This window comes from Rana temporaria, chromosome 7 (genome assembly GCF_905171775.1).
Source record: "Rana temporaria chromosome 7, aRanTem1.1, whole genome shotgun sequence".
In the NCBI taxonomy this organism is placed as follows: Eukaryota; Metazoa; Chordata; class Amphibia; order Anura; family Ranidae; genus Rana; species Rana temporaria.
The window spans coordinates 172,364,085-172,381,015 of record NC_053495.1 but is presented as its reverse complement, the minus strand read 5'-3'; the positions used below and the strand labels follow the sequence as shown (position 1 = coordinate 172,381,015).

Here is a 16,931-nt window from a genome sequence, read left to right as displayed (position 1 = left end):
AGACGGTGTCGGTAAGTCGTACACCTGCTCCCGCCTCGCAGGTGTTTAACTGACAGCAGCAGCAGTGGTGACATGGAGCCAGATAAGTGTTAAGGTTTGGGGGAGTAAGGGTTTTGGGCAGACAGAGGGTAATTTTTTACCTTAGACCCCTTTCACACAGGTGTTTTTCAGGCACTTTAGCGCTAAAAATAGTGCCTGTAAAATGCCTCATCTGCAATCCCAGTGTGAAAGCCCGAGTGCTTTCACACTGGAGTGGTGCGCTTGCGAGGCGTAAAAATAATGTACTGCAAGCAGCATCTTTTTAGGCGCTTTTAACCCTTTATTCAGCCACTAGCGGGTGTTAAAAGCGTCCTGCTAGTGGCCGAAACTAGCGGCGCTTTATCGCCGACGCCCCCACAAGGCTCTTAATGCAGAGAATGCATTAATTTAAAAATATATACTTTTAGTACTACTTTTATACAAAAAAAATGTATTTACTTTTAATTGTTTTTCTTTCCCTTAAAGTGTGCAGGACCCTGCATTCACTATATCTTGTCTCCCACAGTACACAGATATACAATTATATTAGTAAATATAAACTGCTAAATACCCTTTCTAATCCGCAGTATATAGCATTCTTATGACTTCTATGAGTGTCCTATGAGGCTGCAGGACCCTGACCCTCTGTCTGGACAGTGCTGATTGGCCCTGTGCTGATTACATGCAATAACTCTCACACCAAACTGAGCATGTGCAGAGTGCTCCCAAGGCTCTGTACTAACAGTAGGTGGATCAGGGACAGTGGGAAAAAGGGCAGATCAGAGAAGACGGGATCAAACAGCCTTTTTACACAAAGTAGAGGATTAACCCCTTAGGTTCGACAGTGTGTATAACAAGCGTGCTTTACTGCATATACAGACTGATTTTACTGTTGTGGATTTAGTAACACTTTAAATGCTAAAGTTCTAAATGTTGTCCCCCTGCCTGCCATTATACTCTTATCCCTGATCCAGTGAGAATAAGCCCAAAGAGGCTGCAAAGAAGCTTGTCAAATTCTTCTGAACAGGACCTGTTCTTTCTCTGCATTTTCATTTATTCACATGGAGAGTTAGGAGTATAAGTTTGTACTCCAGAACTCTTCATAGAAATTAATAGAAGTCCAGCGTGCATGCGCAAGCCCTGATGTTCAATAATTGCACTTAATGGATTGGGCTGGTAATCAATTTTTTAACCCGAGGAAGACCAGGGGCACTTTGTGTCTAGGCATCTACTTCTGTTTCCAATTTCCTTAGTTAACCCGAATTTCACCTCTAAACTAAAAAGTCAACTGCAGATTGGTTTAGTTGTAAGAGTTTGTCCACAGCCCTCTAGTGACACCATGTTGTTTGAACAAGTACGATTAAGTGTCACGGTAGAAATAAGAAGATATCTCCAGCTACAGTTTACACATTAGGATTTATATGGTAAATGTATATCTAAGCATATGGACAAATATGGTGGTAGCATCTGTAATGGTGTATAAATATAAACTGTATTTCCTCTGTATTTTGATGGTTTCTGAAACTTTCTGTTTAAAGGGGATTTTTAGCAAACTGAAAAACACAGGTTAGGAACGCCTTTTGTATTATCCTCTCCCACAGGTCCTGCTTTCTAAAGATCTGCTGTTATAAACCTGGCATTGTGGCTTGACTTAGAGAAGTCTCGCCAAACATGTTCTTGGTTACTCCTGTCCCCCAGGGGACAAAGTGCATGTAGCACTATTTTTTTGTCATTTTAGGTGATCCAAGTGCTGAGCTAGCATGGTTGACAGGGCGCTTCTCAAAGGTGTGATGCTACCCATACAGAGGGAATGACAGGAAAAGGTGAGCAAGATTGATAGTGTATGGGGAGGAAGAGAAAGGAATTCTAGGACAATGTGATTGAGCAAAAGTGGGGAGGAAGATAAAGGAATTCTATAACAATGTGATTGAGCAAAGGTGGTGGGAAAGTAGAATATAATTGGTAGCTGGAGGTGAGAGTAGAAGAATGACAGTAAGAAGGCAGTAGCTTCTTGGCTTTGCTGGAGTTCTCCCATAGGAACACCCACAAATTGGGCTCCATACAGGGGTGGAGCTCACAGCCAAAATTACAAGACTTAGAGTAGTGCTTTTCGGCCAGATGGTCCTGCAAAATCTGTCTGATGCATACATTTTCTTTAACATGAATCTTTGGACCTGCTGAGACTACTTCTATGCCATAATGAAGTTCTTGTGGAAAACACTGAACCCTTATTGTCTAATGTTTCAGATGACCGCATGACATTATCATTTCAAAGGGGGAAACTCCTTCCACCTTCTGTAAAGCAGTTCAAATTACAATACTGGCTGACTGTGGGATGTATTTGTACGAGCTGCTAAAACAAAGAATGGGCAGAGCTGGGGGGCGATGGACCATATCGAACTATCTACAGCCATAAAGTTCCACAGAGGGCCAACAAATAAAAGTATTGGGCAGCCTTTGCGTTCATTCGATTATTTAGCTGTCATTGTAACATTTGTTCTTTCTGTCAAGTTGTTACGGATGAGACCTGTAATCACGCTGGTGTTCTGTGTAGAAGTATTAAGGCGTGGGTTGGGTCTCGGGATATGTAATACTCTGAACATATGCAATGAATAGCTGATGATGTAGTTTTATGCCATTTCTTAGTTACTTGGAAGCTATTGATCTAGCGCCTTCTCATTTGCCAGCATCCTTTGCCATTTCCCAGAATCCTGCAGGCTACAGCCAGACTGTGTGTGTAAATACAGACCATGATTTCTACGATGCCGATTCTCGCACACTTTGGAGCCCTGGGACATTATAGTTCAGATTTCCTATATGCCTTTGTAAGTCTGATAATGTCTTCTCTGTTGAACAATTAAACATGCCATCTGTCTTGTGTGTCCTGAATTTGTTTTTCTTTTCTTTTATTTTCCTGTGTGAAGTTCGTTTTTATTTTGTGACTCCACCATTATTTTTCTGCGAGCAAATGACAAAAACATTCATGTCTGGGATATTGTCACACATTTGTCTCTATTGTAGGACAAATCCTAGGATAAGAAAGGGATGGGCAAATGTTAAGTCTATTTTTTTTTTTTCATTGTGTGATCCTTGTGGAGCAATAGTTGGGGCGCGCATTAATGGTTTAGAGTGGTCACAAGACCTTATGGAAGAACTCCAGGAAGTCTTAATGGTAAATTCCAGGTAAACCCCAAAATAGTATTTTCACACAGGAAGGATGGTTTCTGTTTTTTCTCAATGGCAGATGAATTCCTGTTATGGATATGTTTGCATTGCAAGTGGTATCTTGGACCAATAAAACTATGCATACACTATACCTGGCCAGTCTCCCTGGAAGTCGCAGGCACTACAACTCCAGTGATCTCCACTAACTTTTAGGTCCCGTGCGAGTGGCTGCCTAATGAACACAGGCGATTGCTCGCTTGGCATTGGCCTCCATTCAGGGAACACTTTGCATCTTTTTAATGGATGCAAAACGTTTTACTGATTTGACAAGGTGGAGATTCTGAAGATCACTAATGTCTACTATAGTGATTTCCAGCTTCCAGGGTGATCAGCCAGGTATGGTATATACATAGTTACATTGGTTCAAGCTGGACCATTTCTGAAATTCATCTTCAAGTCCCACTGCCATTGAGAAACGGCAGTCAACCTTTCCTGTGTGAAAATACTATTTTGGGGTTCACCTGGTGCCAGAAATGTTTCAATGTGGCACTTCTACCATATTTCAGCCAAGTATATGCAATACAAACATAGATGATAACCAGCATCCCTTTGTTTCCTGTAGGTATTATTTATCTTTCCACCACTTGCTGGTGGTATTTAAAAAAAAAGAATGTTTGCAGCACCAATACGAAAATACTGTGTAAGGGCTCATTTACGCTTTCTTTGATTTTAACACGCCTACCAGGGGAGGGCTGGCAGCCTTAGGCCTGGGGGGCAAGTCCAGTCAAGTGGCCCCCTGCACCACTGGACCCCTTTACATCACATAGCCCCCTGCACCACTTTACATTACACAGCACCCTGCACCTCTTTACATTACACAGCCCCCTGCATCACTGGACCCCTGTAAAATTACACAGTACCCTGCATCACTGCACCCCTTTTACATTACACAGCGCCCTGCATCACTGGACCCCTTTACATTACACAGCCCCCTGCACCACTAGAGCCCTTTACATCACATAGCCCCATGCACCTCTGGCCCCTTTTACACTACACAGCCCTCTGCACCTCTTTACATTACACAGCACCCTGCACCTCTGGACCGCTTTACATTACACAGCACCCTGCATCACTAGACCCCTTTACATCACATACCCCCCTGCACCTCTGGACCCCTTTACATTACACAGCACCCTGCACCTCTGGACCTCTTTACATTACACAGCCCCCTGCATCACTGGACCCCTTTACATCTCAAAGCCCCCTGCACCTCTGGACCCCTTTACATTACACAGCACCCTGCACCGCTGGACCTCTTTACATTACACAGCCCCCTGCATCACTGGACCCCTTTACATCTCAAAGCCCCCTGCACCTCTGGACCCTTTTACATTACACAGCACCCTGCATCACTGCACCCCTTTTACATTACACAGCACCCTGCATCACTGCACCCCTTTTACATTACACAGCCCCCTGCACCTCTGGACCCCTTTACATTACACAGCCCCCACAGCTCTGGACCCCCTGCATGTTACACAGACCCCCTTCAGTTCACACCCCCTTCAGTGCAGACACCCCCCTTTAGTGACCCCCCCCCCCTCAGTGCAACCCCCCCTTAGTGAAAACACCCCCAGTGCAAACCCCCCTTAGTACAACCCCCCCAGTGCAAACCCCCCTTAGTGAAAACACCCCCAGTGCAAACCCCCCTTAGTGAAAACACCCCCAGTGCAAACCCCCTCTTAGTGAAAACACCCCCAGTGCAAACCCCCCCTTAGTGAAAACACCCCCAGTGCAAACCCCCCCTTAGTGAAAACACCCCCAGTGCAAACCCCCCCTTAGTATAAGGTGACAAGATTTTTAAAATGAAAACCGGGGACATATACAGTGATGAAAATAAGTATTTGAACACCCTGCTATTTTGCAAGTTCTCCCACTTGGAAATCATGGAGGGGTCTGAAATTGTTATCGTAGGTGCATGTCCACTGTGAGAGACATAATCAAAAAATCCAGAAATCACAATGTATGATTTTTTTAACTATTTATTTGTATGATACAGCTGCAAATAAGTATTTGAACACCTGAGAAAATCAATGTTAATATTTGGTACAGTAGCCTTTGTTTGCAATTACAGAGGTCAAACGTTTCTTGTAGTTTTTCACCAGGTTTGCACACACTGGAGGAGGGATTTTGGCCCACTCCTCCACACAGATCTTCTCTAGATCAGTCAGGTTTCTGGGCTGTCGCTGAGAAACACGGAGTTTGAGCTCCCTCCAAAGATTCTCTATTGGGTTTAGGTCTGGAGACTGGCTAGGCCACGCCAGAACCTTGATATGCTTCTTACAGAGCCACTCCTTGGTTATCCTGGCTGTGTGCTTCGGGTCATTGTCATGTTGGAAGACCCAGCCTCGACCCATCTTCAAAGCTCTAACTGAGGGAAGGAGGTTGTTGCCCAAAATCTCGCAATACATGGCCCCGGTCATCCTCTCCTTAATACAGTGCAGTCGCCCTGTCCCATGTGCAGAAAAACACCCCCAAAGCATGATGCTACCACCCCCATGCTTCACAGTAGGGGTGGTGTTCTTGGGTACTCATCATTCTTCTTCCTCCAAACACGGTTAGTGGAATTATGACCAAAAAGTTCTATTTTGGTCTCATCTGACCACATGACTTTCTCCCATGACTCCTCTGGATCATCCAAATGGTCATTGGCAAACTTAAGACGGGCCTTGACATGTGCTGGTTTAAGCAGGGGAACCTTCCGTGCCATGCATGATTTCAAACCATGACGTCTTAGTGTATTACCAACAGTAACCTTGGAAACGGTGGTCCCAGCTCTTTTCAGGTCATTGACCAGCTCCTCCCGTGTAGTCCTGGGCTGATTTCTCACCTTTCTTAGGATCATTGAGACCCCACGAGGTGAGATTTTGCATGGAGCCCCAGTCCGAGGGAGATTGACAGTCATGTTTAGCTTCTTCCATTTTCTAATGATTGCTCCAACAGTGGACCTTTTTTCACCAAGCTGCTTGGCAATTTCCCCGTAGCCCTTTCCAGCCTTGTGGAGGTGTACAATTTTGTCTCTAGTGTCTTTGGACAGCTCTTTGGTCTTGGCCATGTTAGTAGTTGGATTCTTACTGATTGTATGGGGTGGACAGGTGTCTTTATGCAGCTAATGACCTCAAACAGGTGCATCTAATTTAGGATAATAAATGGAGTGGAGGTGGACATTTTAAAGGCAGACTAACAGGTCTTTGAGGGTCAGAATTCTAGCTGATAGACAGGTGTTCAAATACTTATTTGCAGCTGTATCATACAAATAAATAGTTAAAAAATCATAAATTGTGATTTCTGGAAAAAAAAATTTTGATTATGTCTCTCACAGTGGACATGCACCTACGATGACAATTTCAGACCCCTCCATGATTTCCAAGTGGGAGAACTTGCAAAATAGCAGGGTGTTCAAATACTTATTTTCCTCACTGTATATATATTTTTTTTATTTATCGGCAAATGGTATACTATTTTATAAGCATATATTCCTCAATTGATATATGCAGTGTATGTGCTATGTGTTTATGGAATGATTTATGATTATATATATATATATATATATACACACACACACATACACGTTATTTCTCACATTTCATCCATGAGATAAATAAAAGGTAACCACTGGCCCAGCATATTGGTGGTCAGTGTGCCTCCTGTATGCTGGTGCTACATGCAGGAGGATGCTACGTACAGAGTGCAGGGCTCAGGAGGATGCTACGTACAGAGTGCAGAACTCAGGAGGATGCTACGTACAGAGTGCAGAGCTCAGGAGGATGCTACGTACAGAGTGCAGAACTCAGGAGGATGCTACGTACAGAGTGCAGAACTCAGGAGGATGCTACGTACAGAGTGCAGAACTCAGGAGGATGCTACGTACAGAGTGCAGAACTCAGGAGGATGCTACGTACAGAGTGCAGAACTCAGGAGGATGCTACGTACAGAGTGCAGAGCTCAGGAGGATGCTACGTACAGAGTGCAGAGCTCAGGAGGATGCTACGTACAGAGTGCAGAACTCAGGAGGATGCTACGTACAGAGTGCAGAACTCAGGAGGATGCTACGGACAGAGTGCAGAACTCAGGAGGATGCTACGTACAGAGTGCAGAGCTCAGGAGGATGCTACGTACAGAGTGCAGAGCTCAGGAGGATGCTACGTACAGAGTGCAGAACTCAGGAGGATGCTACGTACAGAGTGCAGAACTCAGGAGGATGCTACGTACAGAGTGCAGAACTCAGGAGGATGCTACGTACAGAGTGCAGGGCTCAGGAGGATGCTACGTACAGAGTGCAGAGCTCAGGAGGATGCTACGTACAGAGTGCAGAGCTCAGGAGGATGCTACGTACAGAGTGCAGAACTCAGGAGGATGCTACGTACAGAGTGCAGAACTCAGGAGGATGCTACGTACAGAGTGCAGAACTCAGGAGGATGCTACGTACAGAGTGCAGGGCTCAGGAGGATGCTACATACACAGTGCAGGGCTCAGGAGGATGCTACATACAGAGTGGAGGGCTCAGGAGGATGCTACATACACAGTGCAGGGCTCAGGAGGATGCTACATACAGAGTGCAAGGTTCAGGAAGGCACCCTCGCCCCTATCCTGAAACGATCCCCCTGTGTGCTGAGAGAAGAGAAGCTGCTGGGTGCACAGGGGGATTAGGTCTGCTGGAGGGGGGTGGGAGAGTTGAATTCTGGAGAAGGATCATGGCTGATCCCATAGAGAGATTGGTTTTGGAGATTGCGAGCCCCCCCAAACACACACACAGGATTAATGCTTAAAAAAAAAAAATCAATGGATATTTAATAACAATTATGAAAAACAATTGAAATGTAGTTAAATGGGCTCACAGTGGTGTGATGTGGGATACCCTGCGAATCCTGTGCGGGTTCCCACATCACACCTGAATCACAGATGGTTCACACTGACATCTGCGAACCACTGCGGGTGTCAATAGAAAACGAATGACACCCCCTGATTGGTTCGCAGGTTGCAGTGTGAACTATAAAATGGTACAGGAATCGGATCGCATGGGTGTCAACACCCAATGAGATCCTATTCCAGTGTGGACACAAAAAAATAGTCCTGCACCATTCTGGTGTAAATGTGATTTCAGCCATACAGTTGCACAGACATCGCATGTAATGTGCATGGCAATGCGGTGCGGATCACATGCGATGTCTGTGATTGCACAAGTGTGAATGTGAAATTATGGATGCAATTGGACTAGTGCTCAGACTCCATTAAGAATCCTATAATGACAGATCTAAGCTATAGGTGATAGAAAATGACACATTAACCAGATCAGTCAGTAAAGGGTTAATTAGTGGTGTCTGGGCAGTGTGATAGAGATTTGTAGAGGGGGATGGAGTGTGTAAGGGGTGATGATAGTGTAGAGGGGGGAGTAGAAGTTACATTGGATAGGGGAATGGGAGATTTATAGCAGAATTGAGGGGGAAATGAGACTAGAAGAGAGAGTGAGGAGTTGCACTCGATAAGATAGAAGACCTGAATGTAGGTGACAGAATGGGAGAGGGGGGGGGGGGGGAATACACAGCCTGGGGGCAGTGAGTTGGAGGAACAATCCACTATGGGGCAGAGAAGGAGAGTACAGGGGTGACTGCATTGAGACTGTCCTGGGAACAAGTGAGGGAGAATGTGAGCAAGACGACAAGTATCTAGAAGGAGGAGGGGTCACAAACTTATGGAGGTTGATGGAAGATCATGCAGGGAGGAGAGCTGATATCACAGCACTGCTAAAGACTGGCATGTCATCATTACATTCACAGTCAGACTCAGACATCACACGGCACCTTACTTTACTTTTGGTTCAGCTGTGTGCAGTCTCTCTGACTCGGCCTCTTCTCTGCAGCCAGCCCACGATGTACGGCGCCTGCCCTGACCCTCCCCTGACGTGCCACATGACCTGGCTTCCTACAACTCCCACAATGCAGCGCGGCAGCAGCCAGCCAGCCAGCCAATCGGCGGCCGCCTCTGCCGAGTTTTGAAAGAAAAAAAAAAAAACAGCACTGCGGACCGCGGCCCTTTTAAATATAATGTGAGCGGCCTGGGGGGCAATGTCCTCTTTTCCACCTGGGCCAGTCCGCCCCTGACGCCTACCACTTAAACATGCTTTTTTAAAGCTTGGTAAATGCCCAGTGTGTGTGTGTGTTTTTTTTTCTTTTATATGCATATAAAAAAAAGAGAGCCCAGTAGAACCCTGACCCATTGGTACCTTCCGGCAGCAGATCCCCAGTTTAGTAGCACCTCCAGCTCTGCTGATACCCTTCACACACTAGTAACTCTCGGCTCTGGTCCCCGTTCACCTTCCCCTTTCTCACTCCCACACTGCTCACCATGAGTGCCGTATGCTAGTTGCTCCGCTCAAGTCCGGACACCGTTTACCTTCCACCTTCCTGCTACTTCACACTGGAAACCAGATGTGATGCCAACACTATACATTTTTTAAAGTATATACACACAAACTGGAAGTGACTGCCGTTGATGTCTTTCCGGTTCGCGTGTTGGTTTTCCAGTGCATCCTGGGATATCGCATACCTGCAATACTTCTAAAGCTAAATAAAAGCCTCTCAAAAGCATCACATACTATAAGCAAGTGTCGTCATAGACTTCTATGGAGGCTTTGGAGCACTAAAACAGCATCATGGGGTAATTTTTGCAGTGTGTGAACAGGAGTGTAAGGTAACCAATTTTTTTTTTTTACTGGCAGTCCTATAGGAGTTGCTGTGGCTTCATCTTCCTGTAGCACAGCCATGACTTATATGCTGACATGTCATTATTCCATTTAACAGGGGGGGATCATTTGCATATTGAAGGCTTGGGTAAATCAGAAGAAGTAAGACAAAAAAAAAAAATATATACTGCTGCATGTGTTTAAACATAGTTAATTAATGTTTGGTAAAATCTGGAGTCCTTTAAAATAATAAACGGCCGGCCAGTGAGACCCCACACAGTTTACTGTGTGGGGTCTCACTGGTAGGGTATTTTTTTTTGTCATGAGAATTTGATGTGGTTTAAAATGCATCCAATTTGCATATATGTGAACTATATGTTCATCAAAGGGCCGAACATAATATTCAGTGAGTGTAGTGCTACAGAAAGCTGCCAGACATGGAACAGGAGGTAGTCAGAGGCCACAGATATGCTCTGGGAGTGTGTTGGAGAATGGAGACACATTACATGTGACATGAACTACAGCCCCTTTACAATCATTCCTGGTCTTCTCCCACCAGCCCCCTTATAATTTATTTGTACCACAAATTCGAACCAGGTGTGGTGGGACTTGTGTTGGGTGGTTTTTCCATCACAGTCCCTCTGCATCTCCACCGCAAGACCAGGCAAAATGCCTCATCTCCAGTGTGTCCGGTTCACACTGTGTTGCGGTGGTGTGCACTGAAAAAAGTACTTTCTCCAGCACAGCACATTGCATGCTAGCCAGTAGAACTCTATGAAATGTCACTGTAACCTTTCAATAAAATGTGTTTTAGAAAGGTGCAAATCACTGGCATCTGCACATTAACTTTTCACTGGTTTGGCTGGACCGCATCACGCACCAGTCGTTGCGTTGCAATGCAGTAGCTATTGTGACTGAGTCCTAAAAGGAGAAAAGTGATTAACCAGAAAAAATATATAAGAGCAAAGGAACTAGTGCAAAAAGTGTAACTACTAAAAAGCCAGTCTAAAGCCTCATACACACGATCGGACCTCTATCTGACTTTTCTGTGGATTTTGGTCCGAAGGGGTATGGCCGTGAACTTGGTATGCATACACACGGCAGGACTTTTTCAGCCAACTTTTAACACCACCCTTTGGGAAACTTCTGCTATTGTCTAATCTTTAGCATTGGTTCTCAGCATTCGTGTTTGTCCGATGGACTTGAGTACACACAATAGGATTATCCTCCATCGGACATTTGTTGCCAGAAAGTTTGAGAGCATGCACAGCAAACATTTGTCCATTCAAAAACCGAAAACAATTGTCCGATGGAACATACACACGGTCGGAATGTACAATAAAACACGTCCGTCGGACTGTTGTCAAAAAGTCAGATCTTGTGTATGGGTCTTAAAAGCTACTTTTCTTCACTGGCTACAATAATCACCAAAATACAGACTACTACCAGCTGGGGCTGCGAGGGTTGCATGGTTCCCCTGAACACCAGGCTTCCAGCACTGATTTCAGTCCATTTCTAACAGCTTCAAAACACCTGCAGATTCTTTACATTAGAGGTCCCCAAGATTCTGTTGCAGTAGAAATATAGCTACGATTTCACTGAAATTTAAAACTATTTTCTTCCCAATGCTTATACATACAGAGATGAATGAGGGTTTGTTTTTGAATTTATTGCTTGTTCCAAATAAGTGAATACTTTAAGCATGCATAGTCTGGGCACAGGTTTGTTTAAAGAGTGGATGCACTCTTGTAGTCGGTGGAAAAGGCACACGACCTGCTGGAGTCAGGTAAAGCTACATGACTGCAGCTAGTTTTAGAAGATAAATCATAGCAATGTTTTACACTGACAAGAAACCTAATATCAGTATTAAACTCTTATGTTCTTGTAACTGAACAACCATGTTATGGCTTTGTTCCTGACAAGCCTGACTTGCCTCTTCTTGCCGTATTTGAAGTTTACTCACCAAGAATGGCAATTTACCTGGGTTAGTTCACACTTTGTTTCCTGCATGAAATGTACCAATATCAAGCTGTAAAGGGAATGGAGTTCATTGTTATTTATGCACTAACACAACACGAGTTTGCATGATTATACTGTGTTCATTCACAGCACCCAATGATTTTTACCAATAAACTTCACATGTATAGAAAAGGGGGAGCAGATTGATGGAACCGGGAACATGAGTAGGATCATTGGGGTTGATTTACAAATGTAAAACTGAGAACTGTATCTATAGGGATACTCGGGTAAGCCAGAAACCGGGGGCTGTATGGATAATTGCCCCAGTGGTCTGTGCTGAGCCCACTGTTTGGCCAGACCAGCTGTATTTGTGACTATGAGCAAGAGCTCCATAACTGCTGCAGTTTTCATAAACCCACCACAATAAAGCGCAGTTCTGAAAAAGTGCATCATACATGTATTTCTATCCATTGGCACCAACCAGATTATTCAACTTTAGCCCACGTTTGTAAATTTAAATTTTTTTTTTCTTCCACTTAGTTCACCTGCACTAGAAACCTGAAAGGAGAATTTTTTTTGTGGAGTATGGGTAACACAGAGACCTTTCTACAATAAACCAGACCCCAAACAAGTTTATATTATAGTAAAGTATGGAGGCCACGGTTTCTGATTGCAAGGCTATTTGCCTTGTTGTTATGCTGATCCAGAGGTTTAGGTACTTCAGTTACTGACCGAGAACAAGTATGCAGATCCTAAAGTCTGGCTCAAAGGGCTGAATGCTTGTTCTGTGTATCAGAAGGTATCGAAAGTGTGAGTCAGCCAGAGAACTTGCGTGTTTCAGCAATAGCGTCTTCATTTAGGGACTCTTCAAAGTAAATCTGTACAGTTTGACCTTGGTTGGCCGATTGCACATCTGTACAAGTGTGGAGAAATAAAACAAAAACTGAGCTCTATGTGGCTAATCCAACTCCATGCTATGGCTACATGTCTGTCTAAATTACAGATAAAAATTCATGTTCTCCTCCTGTGACCCAAGAGATGGTTGGCTTGACGGGCCCATCATGCAAATGTAGGGGCATCACAGCACATTGATACTATGTGGCTAGCTTAAGAAAGCAGCTTAACTGTGTATTCGATGTTATCCCTGGTTCAAAAGTAGAGACTGTATTGTTAATAGTAGAAATTTAGAGATATAAACAGTTCTGCCCTTAGAAACCATAGAAGTGTCTGTTAAATTATTTATCTTTTTTATTAGCTTTTAAAGGGAATCATTTTAATGAAAAACTTCAGCAAAACCATTTATTTTCCGTGGAAGAAGGGGTGCAATTCTTACCTCTGATTTAATCTGATGATGCCCCATTCTAAAGCCTGCTTCAGTGTGCCAAATGAGTTCTTCCAAAAGAACCTGCCACCTAGGCCCCTAGTAGTCAACCATATTATAGCTGGATGCTCTACCGGACAATAGATGAGTGAGGATACAAGCCAAGAACTGCACTCCCTACAGTGAATACGGAAAAATGCTAATCATACTTACCATAATTTTCCTTTCCTGGCGGCTCATCATGTCAGCCTACCATTTTGGCAAAGCTGAGGGAATGATAGGCTGACATGACGAACTCCAAGCATAGGGAAAATTGTTATCTATACTTACCATAATTTTCCTTTGCTGGAGGCTTGTCATGTCAGCCTACCATTGAGCTGGCTCCCCCCCCCCCCAATCAACTTCAAGCATACCGAAAATTGTTATCCATACTTACCGTAATTTTCCTTTCTTGAAGGCTCGTTGTGTCCGCCTACCATTGAGCTGGCTCCCCCCCAAATGAACTCCAAGCATATGGAAAATTGTTATCCATACTTGCCCGAATTTTCCTTTCTTGGAGGCTCATCGTGTCAGCCTACCATTGGGTTGGCTCCACCCTAATGAACTCCAAGCATCCAGAAAATTGTTATCCATACTTACAGTAATTTTCCTTTCCTGGACGTTTCATCAATCAGCCTACCATTGAATTGGCTCCACCCCATTCCATTGGATTGATGCTCTTTTTTTCTTTAGCCATCAAACATAATAAAGTAGAACTTCAGACAATTTTATTTTTCCTGGTGCCAATCCAGCTTACATAGGGTAGTTGCTATGCCTACTGCCAACCCACAGTCCACACTAATCTCTAAAAGTCAAATATGCCTCCGCTTCCAGTCCTTTCGTTATAATTGTGTTCATCTAACCCTCCCTTTGTAGTTATTTACTATATGTACGCTGCCATATTACTGTTGGAAAACTGTAGCAATACATATAATATTTTTTTTTTCCTGGCACCTAATAATGGCAGCACATTTTCCCTACTCTGTTTATGACTGGATCTATGACTGGAGGGAATGTTGCATACTTTTATACAGTCCTGTGGGTTGACAGCGGGTGGAGAGACAATAAGCTGCCATGATATGGGCAAAGGAAACTTGCGGTAAGTACTGATACAATTTTCTTACTTCTATTGAAAAGTAGAGGAGGGTAGCATCCTATGTCAGGGTTATTTCAGCTCTGTAGCCACACTAGGTTACATTTCTTATCATTCTCAGTGCTGGTAATACAGGAGAACGGGCGGGCGGACGGACATCAAAAACCTGAGAGAAATTTTAACATTTCTACATGCAAACTTTCTAGTGTCTCTTTCTTTTTTTAATTGTTCTCCTCACTTCCTGTCCTGATGACAAGACAGGAAGTGAAAATATACCTCCCCAATGAGGGCACAGACAGCAGTAAATTAAAGGTTCCAACCTTTTCCCCCCACTGTATCCAAAACGTATGTTTTGTCTGGAGTTCTACTTTAATAGTTGAAGCAGCAATTAGATGTGTGGCCCAGGATCAGTAGCTCTAATAAGATGTTGCTAGGACTTTTTCACCCATGTACAGAATGTTGCTTAGAAGGGACTTTAGCATGTGATAGCACTGCATGGCACCCCAACCCACTCACACCAGATGATAGAAGACAATACCTCATTTGTTCTGATGGAAAACTTAATTTGCTTGCTTCCTTGGTAACGTACAATCATTATGTAACATGACTTTTTGACTGGACTATAAAATGTATTTTTTCCTTTAATAAAAATATTTTATTTTATACTGCAAACAGGAACACTGTATTTTCTACAACCCAATTTATGAATTTCCCCCAAAAAACTGGATGGTTTTTGACCTTCCATCAAACAAAAGGGGTTTCCCTCCTCACATAGATCCTAACCTCTGACCTATAATTTCCAGATGAGAACTACTAGTTTATTACTAGGACGAGCCCCACACAAATATGGAATTTCTATATAATTTATGTGTGACCTCGTGTGTTTACAACTGTAGGGGGGGGGGGGGTGGCTGTAGGTGTGACGTCATCGATTGTGAATCCCTATAAAAAGGGATGCCGCTGTCAGCCTTATAGTAGAAGGAACTTGTGGGCCCCCCCCATCCCTACAATACATGCTGTGTCCCGGGCAGCCAGCCCCCTCTGCCCACCCCTTCAGCCAGGAAGCTCATGTATTTTCAATGCAGTTCTGTTGAACTTCTGTATTTAAAAAATACACCACTTATTTAGATGTGAAAGGTGCCCCCTTTAAATTTATTTATGTATACAGTAAATACAGTTCTGTGTCCTACCAACCAGAAAGAAAATAAATAAGAACAATGGCTTCCATTAACAGTCCAAATATTGACATTTTACACATAGCACAAACATCTCCACTATGGTGGAAGGAGAAATATAAAATATTAACACCCGCTCCGAGACCCTACAAGGCATGTCATACCGAAAAAAGGTCCTTGTCTGTAGGACTCGTCCTTCCTTTGTCTTGTACATTTATAACCTGTCTTTAAGTAAACGGACAAAATAATAACTTAGAACATACTTGTAGTAACTCTGTTACAAACCTGGGCGATCCAAACACTATGATATAAACAGAGTATAAATCTTCAAGGGGAACATGACAATACAATTCAAAGAGCCAGAGCTACAGGCAGCTGGAACTGCATGCAAATCTTAACTTTCCCTGTAAGCTGAGCTTTGCCCCAAGACCTACCCATTGGTCCTTTAATGTGTTGGGTGGCCTCATTACCCAATTTTAGGGGGTGGGGCTAAGGTAAACATTAAAAGGAAAGGTTAAGATTTGAATATAGTTTCTTCTGTCATAACCTCTAGATCAGTGGTCTCCAAACCACTGGGGGCTGGATATGGCCCTTGGCTTGGCTTTATCTGGTCCTTGGTGGCCCGATTCCCCCCACTGATGACATACGATTCCTCTCACTGACACCAGTGATGGGATACTATTCCTCTCACCGACACCAGTGATGTGTCACTGTTCCTCTCACCGACACCAGTAATGTGTCACTGTTCCTCTCACCGAACACCAAAGATGTGTCACTGTTCCTCTCACCGAACACCAGTGATGTGTCACTGTTCCTCTCACCGAACACCAGTGATGTGTCACTGTTCCTCTCACCGAACACCAGTGATGTGTCACTGTTCCTCTCACCGACACCAGTGATGTGTCAATGTTCCTCTCACCGACACCAGCGATGTGTCAATGTTCCTCTCACCGACACCAGTGATGTGTCACTGTTCCTCTCACTGACACCAATGATGGGGTGTCTCACTGAAACCAGCTTGTCCCCTCTAAAGTCTGAAGCATATTAAACTGGCCCTTTGTTTAGAAAGTTTGGAGACCCCTGCTCTAGATCAAAGGTAGGCAACCTTGGCACTCTGGCTGTGGTCAAATTTCAAATCCCAAGAGGCATGGCAAGACTAACTTCCAGAAGCATGGCAAGACTTTGTAGTTATACTAAAGCTGGAGTGTTAAGGTTGCCTGCCCCTGCTGTAGCTCATTTTTAGCACACTGGTAAACACTGCTTATACATATTTTCATATATGACCAGTTTGAAAGGAACGGTTTGTGACAGACTTACCTTAATGGTACTAAATGACCCAGAGTCAACAGAATGATTCAGTTAAAGGCACTTCCAGGGAAAAGGAGGTCAATTCTTATGCAGAACCTAGAACCTCCCCTG

The 16,931-nt window shown here is 43.9% G+C and overlaps 1 long non-coding RNA gene across 1 annotated transcript; it reads left to right on the top strand.

Moving 5' to 3' along the window:
- The first annotated feature begins 499 nt into the window (after positions 1–499).
- Positions 500–2,907, top strand: LOC120945915. The gene is made up of 2 exons (XR_005750626.1): positions 500–1,908; positions 1,956–2,907. It is a non-coding gene; the product is annotated as an uncharacterized LOC120945915 (long non-coding RNA).
- Positions 2,908–16,931: the final 14,024 nt, after the last annotated feature.